This window comes from Drosophila tropicalis, unplaced genomic scaffold, assembly GCF_018151085.1.
Source record: "Drosophila tropicalis isolate 14030-0801.00 unplaced genomic scaffold, ASM1815108v1 contig_30, whole genome shotgun sequence".
Lineage (NCBI taxonomy): Eukaryota > Metazoa > Arthropoda > Insecta > Diptera > Drosophilidae > Drosophila > Drosophila tropicalis.
The window spans coordinates 84,580-96,991 of record NW_027172754.1 but is presented as its reverse complement, the minus strand read 5'-3'; the positions used below and the strand labels follow the sequence as shown (position 1 = coordinate 96,991).

General features: G+C 32.7%; 3 long non-coding RNA genes across 4 annotated transcripts; 2 read left to right on the top strand and 1 right to left on the bottom strand.

The window, feature by feature from the left end:
• Positions 1-3,481: 3,481 nt before the first annotated feature.
• LOC137572349 (uncharacterized) lies at positions 3,482-4,668 on the bottom strand. The gene is made up of 2 exons (XR_011031625.1): positions 3,939-4,668; positions 3,482-3,823 (listed from the first exon to the last, which is right to left on the bottom strand). It is a non-coding gene; the product is annotated as an uncharacterized lncRNA (long non-coding RNA).
• Positions 4,669-8,066: 3,398 nt separating this feature from the next.
• LOC137572347 (uncharacterized) lies at positions 8,067-8,911 on the top strand. 2 transcript variants are annotated; one of them, XR_011031623.1, is made up of 4 exons: positions 8,067-8,102; positions 8,187-8,341; positions 8,425-8,570; positions 8,733-8,911. It is a non-coding gene; the product is annotated as an uncharacterized lncRNA (long non-coding RNA). The 2 variants fall into 2 exon arrangements; XR_011031622.1 differs by having other exon boundaries at positions 8,425-8,511; positions 8,733-8,906.
• Positions 8,912-9,599: 688 nt separating this feature from the next.
• On the top strand, positions 9,600-11,031 carry LOC137572348 (uncharacterized). Its single transcript, XR_011031624.1, has 4 exons — positions 9,600-10,093; positions 10,186-10,383; positions 10,626-10,665; positions 10,719-11,031. It is a non-coding gene; the product is annotated as an uncharacterized lncRNA (long non-coding RNA).
• The last annotated feature ends 1,381 nt before the right edge of the window (positions 11,032-12,412 follow it).

Genomic DNA, 12,412 nt, shown 5'->3' with positions numbered 1-12,412 from the left:
ACGTGATTCTGGATTATTTTTACTGTTTAGGCTGCCGTAGCGATTGCCTTCAGCAAGCAACTGAATTGCTGCTGGCCACTTTATTGTATATATCTCCACTGAGATCTTCACAATTTTTCCCCTACTTACAGTCTAAATGGGCGACATAATACCCTCTAAAAAATTGATTACATATAATTTCTTAAAAACAAAGACATAGATAAAAATTTCAGCTTAGGTGGTATAGTAGGTAAGTATAGATATAGTGTTTAGTATGTTTGCGATTTAGGAATATAAATTGAGGTAAGTATTATGATTTCTTTTTATGTTTGTTAGTTTAGAGCTTGGATTGGTAGTAAGTGTTAATTTTAATATTTCTTTTTTTTTTTTTTTTTTTTTTTTATATTTGTATATATCTCCACTGAGATCTTCACAATTTTTTCCTGCTTACAGTCTAAATGAAGTTGTACAACATCGCATTTCAATAGTTCCCTCAACCAAAATTTTTGATTTTCGACAAAAAAGCGACAATGCGAATAGGTAATGCCTCTGTGAAAAGAATATCAAGAAGTATTGGCATCAGATTCGTATGTGTCACGGTGGCTGTGCCGATAGAGTGCTCGCTTGGCGTTTGGAATAGGACTGGTTCGAATCCCAACTCCGATTATCGTTAATGAAGGTTTTTTTTGTTTATTTTTATTTTTTTTTTTTATTTCTATTTTTTTTTTCCTTTTTGTTTATATTTTTTAATTTATTTTTATATGAATAAAAAACGCTAGCCTGTATAATAAAAAAGCCTATATAATTAAAAAAAAATATATAGTGAGAGATATGAGCATATCATGTTTTTGTGTGTATTAGTGAAAACGAAAGTGTATTTGCGCGTAAATAATAGTGTATTAATTGGGCATTAAAACAAATGAATATTAATTTCAGATTATTTATTAAATATATAATTATTTTATATTTTAATAGTGAAGATTTTATCAGAAATATAATAAAAATATTATATATTCGTCTTATGCATTAAATATCGAAAACTCATTAGAGTATACATACGTGATTCTGGATTAATATGTATTTATGTGGAAGATAATTGTGCACTGAATAAAGTTCGTTGACCTTAGCTGTGAGAACAGCTGATTTTGTATCAAAGACGATTGAATAGCAATGAGTTTTTGCTATTAGAATAGTATTGTGATTATCAAAATTTGTGAATTAATGTAATTTATATATTATCGAAAAGTTTGTGTGTGGATTATAGAAAAGTGGTTATATTTATATAGTTATTTAAGTTTGTTATTTAAAGGTGCTCATTAATTTTTCGTTTTAAAGAAAAAGAGAATTTAGTAAATGCCATTTAATTGATTAGAGGATTTACCACTAATTAATTAGGTAAATTATCGATGTTGTAGTTACTAAAATTAGACATGAATTCAGCAATCGGTTTAATTTGAGCCATAATAATGTTAACTTGTTGTAAGATAGGCTCAAGTTGCAATTTGAATTGTTTAATGTCTCCGATAGCCTCCCATAGTTGGTTTGTCGTTGGAGTGGTTGCTGTTGTTGTTGTTATATTAGTGGGTTGTTGTTGCTGATTTATTTGACTAGAGTTAGGCTGCTGCTGCTGTTGTTGTATTAAATTCCACTGCATAGGTTGTTGAATTTCAGTAATATCAAGATCATCGTCAAGTTGCTGGCCAATGGCCAGAGAATTAAAAGGCTGCTGCTGCTGCTTATTTTTAATAATTGGTTTTAATTTACGCTTTATTGTCTTAGGCCTCCATTTGTTGGTTGTTTTAGACTGGTGTTGGTAAAGCTTTAATTTACGTTGCTGCTGTTGTTGTTTTGACTTGCTGATAGTTGCCAGTTTATGTTGTAGATCGACTGATGACGATTGGTGTAGGTTTATCTGAGGGTCCAGTATTTGCTGCTGTTGTTGTTGCTGCTGCTGTCCTGAATTTGACTGAAACCGTTGTGGTTTTGGTGTTTTAGGTAGTTGTTGTTGTAGTTGCTGTTGTTGTACAATTTGTTGTTGGGTAATATGTTTATTAGCAAGGATTTTCTTTGAAGAAACTAGATCCTTAAGCATTGCTTTGTAAACGAGACACCCCCTATAACTGGCTATGTGGCCATCTCCACAATTAGCACATTTGGGGTTATCAATACGTTTTCGGCAATCAGTAGTAGCGTGTTTACCTGCACATTTCAAGCAAACAAAGTCTCTTCTGCAATAGTTTTTAGTATGGCCAAATTTTTGGCATCTGTGACATTGAACAGGCTCCATTCTCACAGATTGCCTCTGGATGGAGACCTGTTGAGAAAATCATTATTTTTATCATCGGAGCAAGGCTCCAATTCTATTTCAAACATATTTAGTGGCAAACGAGTATGTTTATGTTTTATTACATTTAAATAACGAACTACAAAACCCATTTTATTTACCTCTGCGCGAACGTAATCGCAGGGGGTAGATGAGTGTAGTCCTTTAATTACCGCACGATAGCCACGATTGCAACTATCCTGATGTGTGTAAGTTTGAACTTTATTATCATTAGGTTTATTAATTATTAGCTGGTATGATTTTGCATCAGAGCAATCAATTTTGACGTCACCATTGTGTAGGGTTTTTGTGCTAAAATTAGCATCTGTTAAAGCATTGGCCAGACCATTGAAAATGTCGAAAATATTATTAACGTTGCCCACATAAATTGCAGGAGGTTTTCTGGCATTACTCCTATGGTCTGATTTATGCTGTTGTAGTTGTTGTTGATTTAGTTGTTGTTTAGTTAGAGACTGTTGCTGCTGCTGCTGTTGTTGCTGCTGCTGTTGTTGTTGTTGTTGTTGTTTTTTAATAAATATGTTTGATAATCCTGCAGGTCTTTTTGCTTCTGACGCTGCATTTGATCATTGTGTTGTTTAGCTCTTTTATCTAATAGGTGTCCAAGAGTTGTTTGGCTCTTAAGCAATAACTCTTTTATGGAGAGAGTTTTTACTTGATTGGTATTATTATTTGACTGACTGGCCTGATTTTTCTCATTAGTTAAATCAGATGTAAAGTCAGTCAAATTAGTAGGATTTTGTTGTTGTCGTTGCGTTGGTGATAGCTGTTGTTGTAGAATTCGCGCTTGAGCATTGTTTAGCAGTTGTGAGAAGTCTAATTCGTGATTAATCGAATTAGTTAGTTGTTGTTGTTCAGGAGATGTTGTTTGTTGTTGTTGTTTAGGCAGTCCAGGGGCTTTATTGAGCAAATCACAGATAACACTAGAGCTCATGTGTGTGACTCCCTTAGACGTAGATGGGATGTCATCAGCATTGAGCTTTTGTTGTTGTGAGGTAGCATGCTGTTTGTTTAACTTGCCAGTCGGCAGCATAGGTTTGAGAGCCACTGGATTGGCAAATTTTTTGCAACATTGGTCATCAGAGCTTAACACAGGGTCAATTTTCCTTTTGAGACGAGTTGGTGTATCGGTAGGGGCCAAAATATCCATTGGCTCGGGTGTTTTGGCATCATCCCGCGTAGTTTTAGCTGGCTTAACTGGGTAGATTAATTTTCTACGACAAGTTGTGTTTAAACGTGGAGTAGTTGTGGTCATGCAAGCCCCAATCAAAGGAGTTATAGGGCTTGGGAGCACATTACTTGTAGGTGCTTTGCTGAGAGGGGTCATACTCGAGCAAAATTCAGAAATAAGAGTACAATCTGGGTCAAAGAAGGATTTATTAGCAGGGTCTTCTTGATCGCATAGATCTGTTGTAGATTTATTGGGAGATTTTACATTTTCGTCATCAGCAAGTATATTATGTTGTTTAGTAGTTGTATGATTAAGCGAGTCTTTGCTATCGTCTAAAATTATAATTTGTTGGCTTTGATCATTATCTTTAATTAATTTACCAGCTGATTCTCTTTCAGATGATTTAAGGGAGGGTTTTTGCAAATTTAAAGACGGTCTCATGTGTACCTGTGTGGCATATGTCTGTGTGTGTGTAATAGACGAATTATGGCTTCCAGTGGAACAGGACGTATGTGTATGCACTTGTTGAGCACTTGTCATTGTGTTAGTGAGTAATTTATCACTCTCTTTCATTATAGTAGTTTGTATGTATGTGTGTGAAATATATTTGCAAGGCGGAGAGGGGCTTTTGTACAAGTGTGTATGTCGAACTAATACACGTACAAGCAGAAGAGAATTGGAAAGTTTTCTCTCCTTCCAGCCTCATGCAAATGGCAGCACATGAAAAAATTTTTTATTTCATACTAAAAGATTTAACATATAAAGACATTTACCGACATATATTAAAACACATATTAAAAGTTTTTTGATTAATTATACGTTCACTTGGGTTTTGAGTAGTTTTTTGATGCAATTTCCAGAAGAAAATTATATAAGTTTGAGCAGACGAATTTTATTATTAGGTTAGGTCAACACAATTTTATTTAAGAGTCATTTATTTAATTAATTAGCTAGGAAATCGGCGATTTTCCATAGCCCACGCGTGAAGAGCATTGAAACACGATTTTTAACAATTTTTTGGACAATTAATTCCCACTTTTACTATAATTTTCAATTTTTTCTTGTGTTGAGTCAATGCTCAAACTAGCACCAATGGCCGAAGGCCATTGGCTCCTTTATTGTTTCATTCTAAGACCTTAGAATCTATCACAAGAAATGATTAAATACAGCAAGGATACATAGGTGCTGAAGGCATTAAAAAACTAGAAAAATGATTAGAGCTAGGCCAAATTGGTCTAGAAAATATTATAATGTCATGCAAATGGTCAAAATCTGTAATCTCAAACTTAATTTAGGGCATCTTGTTTCAAATAAACATAGTATGAAGGCAATTACCCTACAGGAGCTTACAGAGGAGACCATAATGTTAATTAACATTGCCAATGTAAACAGAAAATGAGAGAGACGTTGCTAGGAGGGACACAAGCCAGTTGTGTCGAACTCCGAGGAACGTCTCTCTCTCGGCAATAAGTATTGAGTAGAAGAAATCAAGGTAGTATGTATTAGAAAATTTTGGGAGCTTGCTGAGGGCAGGCTACCGTGCAAAAATATTATAATATAATGTTATATTGTATAATATGATTTAAAATTATTAATTATAAAATGAATTAGTTTAAAAGAATATAAATACAAAAATAACATATAACAGATTGAACTAGTAAATTTTTACATATGAGATTAATGAAAGAGAAGAATAAATATATTAATAAATATGTGTGTGCATCGAACTAAAGTTGAGTCCTAGGTACGATCAATAAGGTCACGAGTCAGATATGCCATAAAACGTCTGGATTTTACAGGGTAGCTCATGTATTGAGTGCGTACAGCTGCAGGCAGTGGCTGTACTGACTTAGAATTTAAGCACCAAAAAGGAGACGTCGAGAATCAAAAATATCATCTTCTGTCAAATGGGTGAATGAGGAACTGAAAGAGAATTGTGTATTATTTTGTTTTTCGGTTGTGCAGCTGGTGGCTGTTCTTTTGTCAAGTGAAGTGATTTGTTTTATATAAAATTATATACTTATTTAATCTTAAGATTTTCTTTGCTTTTACATGATCAAGTATTTGCAATTATCTTAATAAAAAGTGAAGAGCAGTGTAAGCAATCGTATATTAAAGTTGGCAATTCCGGTTATTATATAGAGGTAAAACATAGTTTTGAGCAGCAAACAGCAAATGTGATAAAGGGACTAGTCCAGCCTGTGCGTTTAATTAGCTGCAGAGGTTGGACTAGTCCTTAGATTGTATTTTGCCTTTATCATCATTTAGTACAGGGTTTAAATTATGCAGCAGCCGAGTCAATTTGGCTATTCGATTGTACATATGTATGTTGTTGTGTATGTGAGAGATATGAGCATATCATGTTTTTGTGTGTATTAGTGAAAACGAAAGTGTATTTGCGCGTAAATAATAGTGTATTAATTGGGCATTAAAACCAATGAATATTAATTTCAGATTATTGATTAAATATATAATTATTTTATATTTTAATAGTGAAGATTTTATCAGAAATATAATAAAAATATTATATATTCGTCTTATGCATTAAATATCGAAAACTCATTAGAGTATACGTGATTCTGGATTATTTTTACTGTTTAGGCTGCCGTAGCGATTGCCTTCAGCAAGCAACTGAATTGCTGCTGGCCACTTTATTGTATATATCTCCACTGAGATCTTCACAATTTTTTCCCTACTTACAGTCTAAATGGGCGACATAATACCCTCTAAAAAATTGATTACATATAATTTCTTAAAAACAAAGACATAGATAAAAATTTCAGCTTAGGTGGTATAGTAGGTAAGTATAGATATAGTGTTTAGTATGTTTGCGATTTAGGAATATAAATTGAGGTAAGTATTATGATTTCTTTTTATGTTTGTTAGTTTAGAGCTTGGATTGGTAGTAAGTGTTAATTTTAATATTTCTTTTTTTTTTTTTTTTTTTTTTTTTTTGTATATATCTCCACTGAGATCTTCACAATTTTTTCCCTGCTTACAGTCTAAATGGGCGACATAATACCCTCTAAAAAATTGATTACATATAATTTCTTAAAAACAAAGACATAGATAAAAATTTCGGCTTAGGTGGTATAATAGGTAAGTATATTTATTAGTGAAATAGAGATATTAATGGTAAGTATTAGGTTTAGTGGGTGTGTTGGTAAGTATTATATGTTTTTGATTTAGTTTTAGTAATATGTATTATGTTTAGAATGATTTAGGTAATTTATTTGATTTTATAGCATGTTTAGGATATTTATGTGAGTGTGTTGGTGAGTATTATAAGTTTTTGATTTAGTTTTAGTGATATGTATTATGTTTAGATTGATTTAGTGTTTAGTCTGTTTTATTTTTTTTTATGTTTAGGCTGCCGTAGCGATTGCCTTCAGCCAAGCAACTGAATTGCTGCTGGCCTCTTTATTGCATATATCTCCACTGAGATCTTCACAATTTTTTCCCTGCTTACAGTCTAAATGGGCGACATAATACCCTCTAAAAAATTGATTACATATAATTTCTTAAAAACAAAGACATAGATAAAAGTTTCAGCTTAGGTGGTAAATAGGTAAGTATATTTATTAGTGAAATAGAGATATTAATGGTAAGTATTAGGTTTAGTGGGTGTGTTGGTAAGTATTATAGGTTTTTGATTTAGTTTTAGTAATATGTATTATGTTTAGAATGATTTAGGTAATTTATTTGATTTTATAGCATGTTTAGGATATTTATGTGAGTGTGTTGGTGAGTATTATAAGTTTTTGATTTGGTTTTAGTGATATGTATTATGTTTAGATTGATTTAGTGTTTAGTCTGTTTTATGGTTTGTTTTTAGTTTATTTTATGTGTTAGTTTTATTATTTTTGTATATATTTTATTGTTGCTTTTTTATGTTTTGCCCATTTTTATTGTTTAGTTCAATTTGAAATATTTTTTTTTTTTTTTTTTAGAATGTTTTCCCTGATTTTTGCTAATTTCGGAGTGTTTTTTGATTTCTCTTATTATTATTATTTTTTTTTTTTTTTTGTTGCATGTTCAATAGTAGCTTGACCAGTGTGCATTGTGTATTAAAAGTTTCAGGGTTTGCTTGTTTAGCATAGTATGTAGGTAGGTTTGTTGATAGAACTAGTTTTAGAATAATCTTGGGCATTGTTTTAGTTGGTTACATGTGAGAGATAGAGGTAGCTTGTGTAGTTTTAAGTTTTTTATGTTGAAGTCGAGTTATTTTTCATGTGAATATCATGAAGTTTGTATCAATGTGTTTTTTTTGTATGTATTAGTAATTATAGACTGTCGTTAACATATGTATGTATTTTGTTTCCGTTATCGACTGTAGTTTAACATTTGTTGGTGCTGTTATCAGTTTATAGAGTTATGTTAAGTGTTGCATGTAATTACATTTTTTCAAATTGTTAGTGTAGTTAGCTTGTTGCATGAATTAGATTAGTTTTAATAAAATTATTTAGAGTATTTGGTAAGAAAATTTTTCAAAGCCAATGTAAGTGTATGCGATAGGTAAGTATCGGCATCCATTTACATTGGCTGTTACTTAACATAGACTTAGCATTGGTATGGGCATGTTGTTCGATTTGCAGGGTTTGGTCACATTAGGTAAGTAAATGTAAACAATTCCCAATTTGCGAATTAATTATAATAATTTCTTGTATATGTTTGTTTTTTTTTTTTTTTTTTTAGGTACCGCATGTTTCCAGGCATCTTGCGACGAGGTTAAGGAGGACCCACAGGTAGGTTCACTGGTGGAGCGTTTGTGGCCAGCATTTGTTGTCGCATTTATGACATGGTCTTAGGGCTGACTGCCAGGTTATGAGGCCGCCAGGCATCAATGGCAGGTAAGTATTGAATCTGGAAGGAGAGAAAAAGAGATTTTCCGGGGTAGGATTCCCAGATTCATCCTTCTTTTCTTGTTCTACAGGTGCCGGCGCATTTGGAATGGAGGCCCAGTGTTTTGAGGACATCCCCAGAGCGATCCCAACAGGTCATCCATGCGTATTGGGGCCAGGTGGGACGTCTCATTGTTATAGTTGGCTGCCATGTGGCAGTTTGTGTTGTTGTGGTGTGGTGCGTGTTGTTTTGGTTGTGTGTTGTGTATGTTTTATCTGTGTTTAGTTGATTTGTTTTGCGTAGTTTTAGATTTGCATGTTTATTTAGTTGAATAGCTTGTTGTTTTGATTTTTGTTGCAATTTTAACTAATTCGTATTTTAATTTCTTTTTATTTATAGGTTTTGTGCATCAGGATTGGAGATTTCGGATCCAAAGGCGCCGACCAGAAAGATTCCGCTGATTAGTTTTAATTTTTATTTATGATATGGAGTGATTTTTATTTTGTTATAGATGTGTTGTGACTTTGTTGTAATTTTAATAGTTAAAGTAGGTATTTTAGGAATTTTTGTGTTGTATTAGATAGTTGATTTATGTATTGTATTAGTTCTAGTTTTAGATTAGTATTATTTGTTGCAATTATTTGCTTTTTTTTTTTAGTATTGTATTGCATTTGTTAATATAGTGTTCTTGTATTCATATGTGTTGCTTTGGCATGTTTAAGTATGTGTTGTTTTTGTTAAAAGGTTTTGTCAAATGATTTGTATGTATTGTTGTTTTAGGTAGTGTATTGATGTGTTAATTTAGTTTTGCTGTTCTTATTGGATAGATATTTGTTTTTGCATGATTTTTATTTAGTATTGTATTGTGTTATTTTGTAGCTAGCTTGATTTATTGCTATGGAGTTTTAAGTGTTTTTCTGTAGTTTTAGTTTATGCAATGTGTTTATAAATTTGGGTTAGATTAGACAGTTAAGATGTATGTTGTTTTAGTTTTTAGTTGTTATTGTTGTATTTTAGATAAGTAAATTTTAATGCATTTTGTATATTTTTGCTTCGTTTGTTTTGACGTTTATAGATTTTTGTTGCATTAGGTAATTATTAAATGAATTGTTTTAGTTTTGATTATGTTGTTGAATTAGTTTCTTAGTTAAAATGTTTTGAATTGTAGTGTTATTTGCATGTTATTTTTATTGAGTTTTGTTGTGTTTTAAGATGGGTTGTTATAGTTTTAGATTTAGGTAGTTTATATATTCTTTTATTTTGTATTAGTTGTTTCATTTTTTTTTTTTTTTGTATTGTTTTTAATATTGTTTATTTTATATTTTTAGGTGCGAATTTGATGAGAAATTCGACAGCGTCAGTCCTGGATTGCTCCTGTCTGGATCCCGCATTAGTGTCATCAGCTGGCCAATGGCCAGGTTTAACTGTTGCATCATGCTCAAGAGGCCTTGATATATGGGCTGCATTTGGCCAGGAATTTCTGCTTCTTGTGGCAGTCGTTGCTTCAGAGGAGTGTTTTGTGTTTGTGTTATGTATCGTTGCTTGTTGTTGTTGTAGTAGCTTTTACTTTTGTAACGTGTTGTATTATCATTTTGTTTGTTATTATTAGTATTAGGTTTAATGTTTATTAACGTTTTGTTTGTATTTTCCAGTTTTGTGTTCATAGCAGAGTTCGAGCAGGAGACGGTCGTGGAGTTTTGGCTTATTTCGCCAAAATATTGCGTCGAGGGGGAAATGCCAGTTAGCCTCTCTTTTAAAAGGTAAGTTGTTATTCCTTTTTTTTTGTAATTTAGCCAGCTCCTGCTGGTAGACTTTGCATCCTTTGAAGCTTGAAATATGTTTTTCATTGCAGTTGACGCATACTGGATTGGGGTTTCTCTTGTGTTGGCAATCTTTGGTGTCGTGAGTGCCGGCACATTTCATACAGGCGACCTGACCATGGCAGTAGTTCCTTGTATGTCCGAACGCCTGGCATTTGTGGCACTGTGCCGGGGTCAGGCGCCTGTTGAACTTTTCAATTTTAACCTGATAAGGGCCCAAAAATTGCAGGGTAAGTAGGTTCCTTGCAGCATCATCAGTAGAGGGCTCCAGCTCCACTTCGAATGAGTTGTAGGGGATCATTGTGCGGTTTTGCCTTAGCACTTTGGCGAATCTTGTTTGATAGCCGATCCTCGCAAGCTCGGCAGTGATCCAGTCAACTGGTGTCGAGTGGTGGAGTCCTTTGATGGCGATGCGAAGTCCTTTTTGTTCCTGTGGTTGGAATGTGTAAAACTGATATTTTTTTTTTTCCAGGTCTGATATTGCAGCTACATAGTCATCGTTGGTGTATAAGGTAAGTTTAATTTGGTTTTCCTTTTCGGTTTTAATTGTGTATTTGTTTTTTAGTTTCAGGTTTTGCAGGTGAGTAATCAGCAGGCTGATGTCAGAGATGCAGAGGATACAGATGTCCGGAACCTGTTTCTTCGCTACATAAACTTTATTGCCATCAAATGTTGAACAAATTTTTGTTGATATTTGAAAATGGTTAAAAAATAGCTTTTTTGACTTTCGAAATGGTTAAAGATCTTTTGTTCTTGGGTTTCCTCTGAAACTTTGGTTAAAAAGCAAAAGGTATGATTTAACATAAAGTAGTTTTCGTAACCTTTTAAAATTCCAAATATTTTAGTATACAATGTCGAGGAGAGAAGACAAATCGTTCGTTAGTATTGTAGGAAAACCAGTGGTGGGTCAGCGGAGGGGGAATATTAAGGTTAATTTCTCCTAGAAACCAAAATTTAAGGGCTGAAACTGATCAAATTTACTTTCTCCCTACAAAATTCTCAATTTTTCTTTTCAAAACAAAATGCGCCACTGATGAAAATCGAAAAGTTCTTTATAAATTTCTCAAAAAGATAATAAAACAATATTATTTCCATATGGTTCTATAGTTATTCTAAAATATCATTGACTCAAAGAGTAAAACTAGTAATTGCTATTAACTTGTTGATTTTAACAATTACGATATTAAATACTCAGGGAACATCTTTAAGTTGATGTCAATCACCTCGTAATCTTTAAGATTGTTAAGTGCAAGGGGAACACAACAAAATACTGATTAAGTCAATCAATAGGGTTTATAAAATCTATATCTATCTTTCTGGATCTAAAGTTATTTGGATTTGAACCTTCTGAAAATGGATTTAAGTTCAATACTAAGCTAATCCTCTTTTAAATTTTACAATAAGTCCTGAAACTAATTTATTTTCCTATTCTGCCAAATCAAAAGAGGTTTGAAAAGTTTCTGGTAAAAAAATTTATTAATCTATCTCGTTAACTAGAGTCAAATTATGAAATATTGTACATATCTTCCAATTAAAAATACAAAAGATAACTAGATTAGTCCTAACTTAATCTGCTAATAAAACCATAAAGGAATGAGACGATAAACTATCTACTATTAAGTATGAACTCCCAATTTAGCACAGGAATAGAAAAATATTCCCTCCAAAGTCTTTTTAAAATCCATCACAAACCCGTGACCACGTAGTCTATATAGGGTTTTCTTTTAAGAACCATTCCCTGCTAAAGAGTCCTAAATGGCAACGAGCCAATGCCAAAACTAGTTAAGAATTACAACTAAATGAATCGAGGAATTATTAACAACAATTTGTTGTTACTCTCGAAAGTCATTGTCAATGCATAATCTAAAGTTTAGATTCCAAACTATTGCCCTAAAAGATTGGACAAAAGGACTAACAATTGCATTCGCACCTCTTCAAACTGCTGGACAACAGAAAGCATGCTGATTGGACGTCTGAAAAGAAGTCACCCACCACAGAGACCAGGACTGTTGTTTCCATCACTTTTTCTTGACAATATTTGCTTATTGTCTATTCAGGATAAATTGAAAATTAAAATATATATAAAAACGCTATTGCGTTAACCTGTTCCAAACGGGAAGGCCAAAGAAATCTTCTAATCTTCACCGAAACAGAATTTGAAACTTTGCCAAACTCTTCGTAAACTTTTTGCATCAATAAGTGTGTTTTTTTAAGCATTAAGTGGGAATTATCAAAATTGCAACTTTAATTTGTCTTATT